The sequence below is a fragment of the Primulina huaijiensis genome, chromosome 3 (assembly GCF_012295235.1).
Source record: "Primulina huaijiensis isolate GDHJ02 chromosome 3, ASM1229523v2, whole genome shotgun sequence".
Classification (NCBI taxonomy): Eukaryota; Viridiplantae; Streptophyta; class Magnoliopsida; order Lamiales; family Gesneriaceae; genus Primulina; species Primulina huaijiensis.
Window position 1 is genome coordinate 21,019,243 of NC_133308.1, and position 9,981 is coordinate 21,029,223.

The 9,981-nt window shown below is 31.5% G+C and overlaps 1 long non-coding RNA gene across 1 annotated transcript; it reads left to right on the forward strand.

Annotated features, from left to right (window-relative positions):
• Nucleotides 1-4,696: 4,696 nt before the first annotated feature.
• LOC140972235 (uncharacterized) lies at nt 4,697-6,554 on the forward strand. Its single transcript, XR_012174477.1, has 2 exons — nt 4,697-5,569; nt 6,291-6,554. It is a non-coding gene; the product is annotated as an uncharacterized lncRNA (long non-coding RNA).
• The last annotated feature ends 3,427 nt before the right edge of the window (nt 6,555-9,981 follow it).

The window sequence follows — 9,981 nt, forward strand, 5'->3', positions numbered from 1 at the left end:
AGTATTTCAACAAAGAAAATTCGGTAAAGTTCTAGATTTGACTAGAAATCCAATATTTGTGATTTTTAATGTTTCAGTGGTGTTAATTCGATGTGGGTTTCAATTCTGGAAATTATTTTAAAATGATTTTGGTCGCAATTATCTTAGTAATTTTGGTAAGTGATTACGGGCCAAAGCTGATCTGGTCTAGTACGAGAACTTGGTTGACCATTCTGAACAAAAAGGGGGAGAAGATGCGACTCAAACTCAACCATCTATCAGATACCTTTTATGTTTCTGTTTTGCAGGTGTTGTCTCAAGTGTTGCTGCCAACAACTCGAACTACACCCGTACTAACTTTTTTTTTATTCAGGGAGAGAAAAATTCTCATATTAAGGGGGAGTTAACTGGAGTTTAACTGTGAAATTGAGTTTGATTTGATTTTGTCCAAAAAGGCAAAAAGGGGAAGATTGAAAGGAAATATATTCTCTTTATTTAATTGATATGATTTCTTATCTTAAATAATTTCCTTAATATATTCTTCCTTGTTGATATGATATTTAATATTTAATTATGGTTTTGCCTTTTTATATAATTATGTTAACATTTTATTGTGATATAATATCTTACTTAAATTTAATTTTCTTCTTGATAAGATTATGTGGAATATTGATATTTGCTTTCTAGATATTATATTTATGATAAAGATCTTCTAGATATAATATTTATGATAATGATTTAATAAGATATGGTATTAATGTTTATAAAGAGTTATTTCTAATTAAACTCTTACTTTCCTTGTGAAATAGATTTCCTTGTGGAGATAAAGAAAAAATCTATAAATAGGAGATCAAGGACATTGATAAGCTCTCTCTCTTCCTCGTTCAATAATTCATATCATACTTTCGCACGTCGTGTTCTTCGGAGAAAATTATTCTACAAAGACGTTGCTGTTGTGAAGAGTGCAGATACCGCGTGTTGCCTTGAGTGTTGGAGACATCTGCAGACAACATCCGTGACGAAGTTGGCTGAAGATCGTTTTGTTGCTCCAGAGTTTTTGGCATCACGTTTTGCTTTCTTGTTTTAGTTTTTATTCTGGTTATTTGTTTTTAGAAAGCTTTATTTTCCCAAAGTGTTGAGGAAATTGATTTTCGTAATAATCACTAGTGATAGGTTTTTGTGTAAACTATTTGTTTTTCTAGTGATTAATTTTTTCCATAAGGCACCGCACAAGTATTTATATTTGTGCATATTTAATCTTGTCCATTTATTTATTTTAAACGAATTTGTGTTATAAAAGTTAATATTCCGCTGCATGTTGTCCGAGATGTTGTAACATCTGCCACAACATTTAATTCTGATAAAACACGAATTTACAGTTTTACATCCTATTTTGATATTTTTATTATTCACTAGTTTCTGTCGAACAATATAATTCCTAACAAACATAACCCCAAAATAAAAAATTTAGCCATCTGAGTAATTTTCAAAGGTCAGAAAAAGGCAATTCACCTGAGTTTCATCGAGCAGATAAGCAGAAAACAAGGATTCTTATCCAATCATTCAAAGAAAGCAATATTGCAAGAAGTTTTCAAAAGAATGAAACGACTACAGAAATCTAACATTTTAAATGGAAAGCGTCCTAAAAATAATACTCAAACAGACGGTTAGTTTTCCATATCATGCTCTTATGTTGATGTTATAATTGGAAAGTCATATATAAGACAGTCACCATAAATATTTTTTTTGAGGTAGAAACGTTAAAAAAAAAATATGAAAAAGATGGTAAATCGATGCTCAACATCGCTTTCGCATAAAAATCCATAAGTTCAAACAAGAAAAACAAAACGGAAAAAATATAATACTACCATTTAGCTCTAATTTTTTCAGAATATCGGGTTAAAAATATCATTTTTAGAAGATTTAGGGGTCGCAAATGAACGAATCTCTTTAGATCTTGTACCCCTGTAACAGGATCTATAGATCCTTTTCCACAATAATTAATAATTACAATTATTTTTTTAAAATAAATTGTGGTTCTATTTCGGAAAAAGGGTTTTGCGTATAACCCTTTTTGGATCTAAAGGCATGCATGCTTATCACTATGTCGAGATCCAACTATTATTATTCCGAAATTTGAATAATCCGAAGAAAAATGTCAAACAAATTCATTAAATGTCATGGATTATTTACTCAGAAAAGTCGAGACGGTAGATCTATATAAGATAGTCACCATGACTATTTTTTTAGGTAAACAAATATGAATAAGATTATAATCGATAGATACACGGATAAATCCATAACTTCAAATTAACGAGAATAACAAAACCAGAAACACAAAACGAAAAAAATACAATACTATTACCATTCAACTCTTATTCTTTCAAAAAAAAAGGGTTACAAATATCACTTCTAGAACAATGAAGTCCCCGATGTCCAGATCTAATTAGATCTTGTGATATTGTTACCAGATCTATAGATCTTTTTACGAAAAAATAATAATGGTTTGAAAAATATGAAATTGTAGTTATATTTCGGGCAAAAAAAGGTTTTACTAGTTTTCGGATCTAAACACATGTTTATTCCGACTATTATTATTGTGAAATCTTCGGTGAACGATTTTGTTGGTCTTGAATTTGATGAATTTGAATTTGAAGAAGATCGCGGTGAACGATTACGTTGATCTTCTTGAATTTGATTGAGAACATGATCTTCTTGAATTTTATGAAGAACTCGATATCTTAAATTTGATGTGTGAGAACCCAAAATTTTGGGAGTGTAATTTTTAAATATAGATATGTATAAGAATTTATTTTCGAGTTACGATATTATTGTAAAAATAATAAACTCGAAAATATTAAATAATACATGTTATTTGAAATTTTTAAGTAAATAAATACATGAAATTCAAAATCCAGAGCAGATCATGTATTAATCTCGAATTAAGGCTAAGATATCCATCAAATTTGGAAAAAAATATTACATACAAGACAGTTTTTCTCAACAAAGAAGCATCTCAATATTTTATGGAAGGAGCATATCCAAATTTATGTAATGAGCATTTCTAATTATGGAAGGATATCAATCGAATTATGGTAAGATTATCAACCACCCCTCTATAAATAGGAGAATCTCTCATTCTAAATTTATACCTCATATTACACTCAAATTTTCGAGTTTTGATCTTCAAATTTTCGAAATTCCTCTCCAAAATACTGCTGCAGTCATTAAAATTCTGTCCAAATTTGGAAAAGTATTTCTCTCACTTGAATACTCAAAATCCGATCTCCACCGTTCAGAATATTCTTTCATATGTTTTGAATAACATATTCAAATTTCAACCAAATCCAACGCTTATTTTTTTTTTTTTTTGTATATAGCTTTCGCAATAAAACTGCTCAGATTCTAGACGGGAACATCATACCTACGGTTTTTCGTTATTAAACAGGTTAAAACGACTTCCAAACCCAATATCCACCATTCATAATTTATTTGACGTACTTGTGAACGTACTATGAAAGTTAAGGCCGATCCAACTGTGCAATAAGTCACAAATAATTATGCAAGACACCTAATTTTCTGGTTGAAGTGATGTTGCGTTTTGGAGTTGCCATTTGCATGATTCTTCTGATATTTTCGAATTTTTTTAAGCAATCATAAGATAAGTGGGCTTGTTTTAAAATATGTTGTGTATGAATTATTTCATTTTTGGAAGTTTCGGTCGAGCACCGTCATTCTGTTTCTACCCCTTCTTGATACGATTATCGTATATTCTATATTTTGGCACTGTGAGGATTCAACGGGATATAGGTGAGAATCCAAATATGAAATATTTTTATGGCCCTTACACGGTGGGATTGTAACCATTATATGGTCGTCCTCTTAGTGGAGTAAAAATTAGGGACTGATATCAGTTGAAACCTAGGGGAATCTCAGTGCCTTGGTCAAAATTATGCTTATAGTTATGATGATGACATGTTATGAGAATCATGTTATGCATGATATGATCATGTGTATTTGTTATGTATGCATGTGCTCGAACAACCCCTGCTTACTGAGTGACGATCATATCACTCACCCCTTATTCTATCTTCCGCATATAAGTCAGAAGAGGAAATCGAGGAAGATAAACAAGACCAGTTTTTGGGGCTGATATTAAGATGAATCAAGAAGTTTAATTTATTTTTCGCTTATTTAAATATTTTCTTTCCCGTTGTAGACGCTTCCGCATATTTTTATCATTTTAAGAATTTACATTGTAAAGATAATTTTATAATTGATTATGAGTAATAAACTGGTTTTTGGTTTATACTGTACTACGAGGCTTGTTGTTTTCAATTGTGTGGTTGTAAAACAACGCCGGTATCGACTAATCCCGGTCACGGGGCGTGATGTAAGGCCCTGTAATTAATTATCCGGTAATTTGGTATAATTAGAATAATTATTGAGTTGTAAATTAAAATAATTATTTATGCCAAATAAATTCAAGAAGTGTGTTAAAAATATTTATTTTAGAATATCGGAGAATTTAACGATATAAAATACATATAGAGTTTAAATAACACACGAGAGCAAAATAAATTTAGACCGGGAAAATGGGCTTGAGTTACTATTTTAGTAACCAAATACACAATATATATATATATATATATACATATACATACACACAACTTACCAAAAAGGAGAAGGAAGAAACGAGTGAGAGAAGGAAAAAGAAAGAAAGGAAGAAGAAAACTCCATTCCCGCAACCCTTGGAGCAGCTGCGGCAAAATTGCGATATCTCCTCCGTCCGGCGTCTAAATATCGATCGGTCTAAAGGGATGTCTTCCTAACATCCTAAGTTTCGATTCAAGTTAGAAATCTCGAAGTTTGAGCAAGGATTCGGGTAGATCGAAGCTGCTGTTCCGGTGCTCTGTTTCTGCGCGAATTCTTCCGGTTTTGGGGTGAGAGTTTTTGGGTTGCTGCGATTTTTGTAATTTGAATTTGTATAAATGACCTAAATAAACTTTGTATTGGTTTAAGTTTCTGTTTATAGCCGCTCGAATCATCATATTTCGATAAGAAACGGATTTGTTATGATTTTTCTACCAAATGTGCCCAAATCGAATTCTGCAACTGTGCTGTGCAGGACACCTACTGTAATTCGAGTTTTTGTCAATTATGCGCTCCGATTCTGGACTTTTAATTCAAAAAAACGTTGTAGAGCTATGTGTTGTCTTCGTAATGATATAATAATCGTTAAATTCCATTAAGAATTGAGATAGTTATACTCATTTTTCCGAAACTGCTCAGTACGAGATTCTGTCCGAAAATCTGTTGAGTGGCAGTGTCTTCTTGTTGATTTTGGGATTTATCTATTAGGATTCTGGAAATTGTTTCTTCTGGAAAAACCTAGATATTTGAGTTTTCTTTTATTTCCAATTGGCGGATATTGATTTGGGTCAAAAATGAACTAGATATGAATTTTATGCTCTTTTGTGCCAAATCAGACATTGGTATAGAATGTAGTTTTCATGATCGGCTTGTTGTGGTTTTGTTTTGGCCGAGAGTCTTGAAGTGATGTTGATATTGGATTTTCAAGTTGGTATAGGTATGTTACAGCTCGGTAACATACGACGGTAAAACATAAATCATGTTTAATTGTCATTATGTGTTGCACTGATCGTGTTTATGATTTGTTGACTGTTGTAAGTTGTTAAATGCCTTCGTTGTGATATATGTTTATTATTGTGACATATTATTGACATTAGCATAGGGCATACTGTTATGACATTCATGTTGAGCCCTGTCGTTCTTGTTAGCCCGTTGTTGATATCCATTGTTATCTGGCACTGTTGTTTATCTCGGGATCATAGTGTAGCTGATAGGCCTATACACATGAGACCGTATATGTGATTGAACAATTCCGTAGTTAGTGCAGCCTTTTGAGGTGAGCGCTGAGATTGTTTCATCTAGTCCGTTCTGTTGTGCCATCCTATTATATCATATCAGCTGTATCGAGGCCGAGTCAGGGGTGTTATTCAGCACAGCTTGGCATACCTCGCATACTTGGCAGGGTGGTTTAGCTGCATGACGATGTAGCTCCCCTGTGGTGTTGCTCGAGCATTATTCCAGTTGTTATCGTACCGTTTGTTGGCTCCTGTTATCTAGATTATTCGTTGAGCCTTTCATGCATTGCATATTACATTTTATTATATGATTATGCATGATTTATGATTATTGTTGTTATTGTTGAACTATTTCATACCAGAATCCTAACCTCAGTTTTTTACTGGGGGGGCTGCTGTGGTTGCTATTGGGCACTATGGTAGATCTCCCGAGTCGTTTTGCAGCATCAGGCCGAGGTTCCGCCAGTGGAGCTCGGGATTGAGGTTGAATTGCTTGGTTCTGTTCAGTGGAGTCTCCCAGTTAGTCTATATGTATGTCTTGAGTTTGTTTCATTCTTGTATTGTATTTTATTTGAAATGCACCGTGTATCTGTAGTGATATTTGGTTGTTCTTGTTATGTTCTGAAGCGACTCTGTGATTTTAATGATTTGGCGAGTATTTGGTAAGTTTTAAATTCTGTTTAGTCATGGCCAGTGCGGCTATAGGTTGTGGAGTTTGGTTTTGTTTTAATGACTCTAGTTGGAGTATATTTTGATAAAAAAATGCTGCTTGAGTTTTCGGGATGTCCTACTTACGGGGAGGTCATGCCGAAATTTTTTCTAGGCCCTGAGGTCCATTTTAAAGTATTTTAAAACCTTTTCCGCTGCAGTTTTTAATCAAACCATTATTGTTTGATCATTTATTGTCGTTAGAGTAAATGGGCCTCACACGTGACATGATGAAAAACACGATCTTCTTAAATTTAGTGAAGAACAGGATCATCTTGAATTTGAATAATTTGAAGAAGAAAACGATGGATGCCTTGAATCACGTTTTGAACTTCGTCGATCTTCTTGAATTTGAAGAGCTTAAGTTGAGAAAATTTATGTCTTGAATTATCCTCTACTTTGTCTTATGTACTGTGTCTTCTTTCTTGGTCATTTGTCCCATATTTATAGTCTAAGGATGTAAATTCTTACCATTTTCATTTGATAAGGCGTCGTAATTTGATTAGCTCCTCGTGATTTATTTGGTGATTATTTTTCGTTAATCATAATATTTGAATTTAAATACTAAAAACATTAGTATTTTCTCCCATTTGGTGCAAGATTTGATTTTAAAGACTAAAATATTAGTATTTTCTTCTATTTAGTGCAAGATGCAATCTTGCTTTAAAATTTCAATTTGATCACAAAATATATTGTAATATCAATTGATTAACTATTTAACTTTTAGGAATTAGATTGCAAATAAATAGAAAATTCACGTTGATATTTAATATTATTTTGTACTTGCCATAATTTCAGGTCAACAAATTTTATTGTTTATAATTACACTTATTAAAATATACATACAAAATTAAAAAAAAAAAAACAAACAATTTTTTTCTTATCATTTTGAATCGTTGAGATCATTGTTCTTTTTTTTTTTTTGATCGGATGAATTTTTATTTGAGTAATATATACTTAATTCTCGCTACTTGTGTCGCGTAAGAGAGAATCAGTGTCAAAACATATTCGATGTATTTAATGGTTTCGAGTGAAAAAAATAAAAACCAAAACAAAATCCAAGTTACTATATGAAAACCCGAAACTGGACAAGTTACATGAGTAAAACCCAAAATTGGACAACTTACCAACTAAAATTTCAATTTCCTCTATTCACATATATTTTCTGCACCTAATGTTCATATCTATTACTCTATAGAGGAAAATTAATCATCAAATTTCGCTAAGGAAAGCTAAACTAATTTTTCTAATATAGCAGCATTTATACATGATATCCCTATATAGGATCGATCGATCGATCGATCGTATGAGCATATATATTAATATCTCCATAATGCTTGTTGCGAATACTCTAGACCATGTGTTTATGCTCCTCGAAAATTTTCTTAGCTGTGTTTCCGGCAGCTATCTAAAACATTCCCTTCCGTGACAGTGACCCATGTCGGATCGTTTGAGGTTGATCTCGCCTCGGGTTTATAGGAGCTCGATCGGGCCACGTTAGCGATTATTTGGTATCTGTATTTGTGAAAATGATGGATGTTGTACCAAGTTATGAATCATTAGGACCGTGGTTGCAAAAATGGTTGGGAGATAGTCGCTTAAAAAAATCTGAAAATTTTGGAACAAAATAAAAAACCGTTCTCTGCTGGATTTTTTGTACAAATGCATGATTTTCCTATAATGATCCAAGAATTTCAGCTGAGTGGTCATCTCTGAATTTATTATTCAATCCAATTTTTTTTTTTTGTAAATCTTAAGAAATTAATTCACGGTGGTTATGAAAAAATTACTATTCTTAATTTATAATTAGTTTCTATTCAGCAACGGTACATTCAATATAATTTATGTTATCAAATTTTTCTGGCCTCGACACATTTCGATGCCATTGAGTGTGTCCTACCTATGCATGACTCGGAGAAAAATTGTTTTGTCAAATCTCGCAGCATTATTGTCTTAATTAGTTGATACAAAATCTTAAAGCCGGGCATGGAAATTATATATTCAAGTTGCCGAACAACTGAGAAATTACTTAATAAGTGAGCAATAATTGGATATAATGGTTATGAGAAACGATTAAAGGGCGACTCGATCCGGAGTCTAGCCGAATCACTAGAGTCAGATACAATACAAACTGAAAATGGTAATAACAGGTTTGGAAATCAGCTCGCATATATGATATTTACATGCATATCTGGTTTTCACAATTAATTAGGATTCCTGAGAATGATATTGAGTGTTTCGCTTGAGACCAAGATCAGCTGGGAATTAACGAGGGAAATGATAAGTCATGAGTTAGACGTATTTTAATTTTTTCAAGTTATAAGACACTTTGTTGATATTCCTGAAATGTAATATAGAACTCAGATTTTTTTTACTTACGAGTAGCAAAGCACGGGCAACGTAGGTAACGAACTTGAGTGTACTATGAATATTGGTCGTAAATTTGCAAATCAATGTAGACACATCATTTTTCACAAATTATTCAATAACAAATATTATTTCACGGTTTATCTATCATTTGATTCATTTCAAATAACCATGGTTCAATTTCTCCGATCTTTTCCTTGTTTGATTTTTGAATCATTCAATATCTTCTTCTTTTTAAATCTATTTTTTATTTTATTTTTTACTTTTCCTACTTCTTTGTTTGATTAAAAATCTGATTTTTATGCTTCTTTTTCATCATATGATTTGAAGTTGATTAATCTCTCTGATATTTACCTTTTTTTCTTATGAATTTATTTTGTTTATTTGAGTATTCACACTTCACGTCTTACTTCATTTTATTTCCTCTTGTTTTTTTTTTGTTTTTTTGTTTTTTTTTTTTTTTATTCTCACTTGGTTTATCCACATCTTTCACCATCATTGATAACACATCGTTGATCTTAGCAATTAATTTGTCTAATTTGAAACGAAACTTGTGATGTTTTTTCTTTGATTATACCTAAGGTTAATTCTCTTTAGTTTAGACATATATTTTCTCTGTAAATGAACTAAACTAATACTTAAATAAGTTTTCAGTTCTATCTTTTGGACACATAAAGACAATTTACAATCATAAAAAAATTTCAGTTCAATATTAAGCTCACACAACTCTCATTTTTCACATCTCAACGTATTTGTATATTCTGCGAAAAAATATGTTATTTCCATATTATTATTCTTTCACAAGAGAAATGAAATCAATGATATTAAAAAATATATATCATGACAAGTCAATATTCCACTCCAACATATAATTACTTAATAATAATAAAGAATAATTATTATATATACATTTCTACTTGAATGAAAAACAAAAACTCCGATTTGAAATCTAAAAAAATTTTAAAACATAGAGAAACCGTAAGAGTAATATAATTTCTTTAAATAAAATCAAGTTAACACAGTAATAATTGAAAATAAA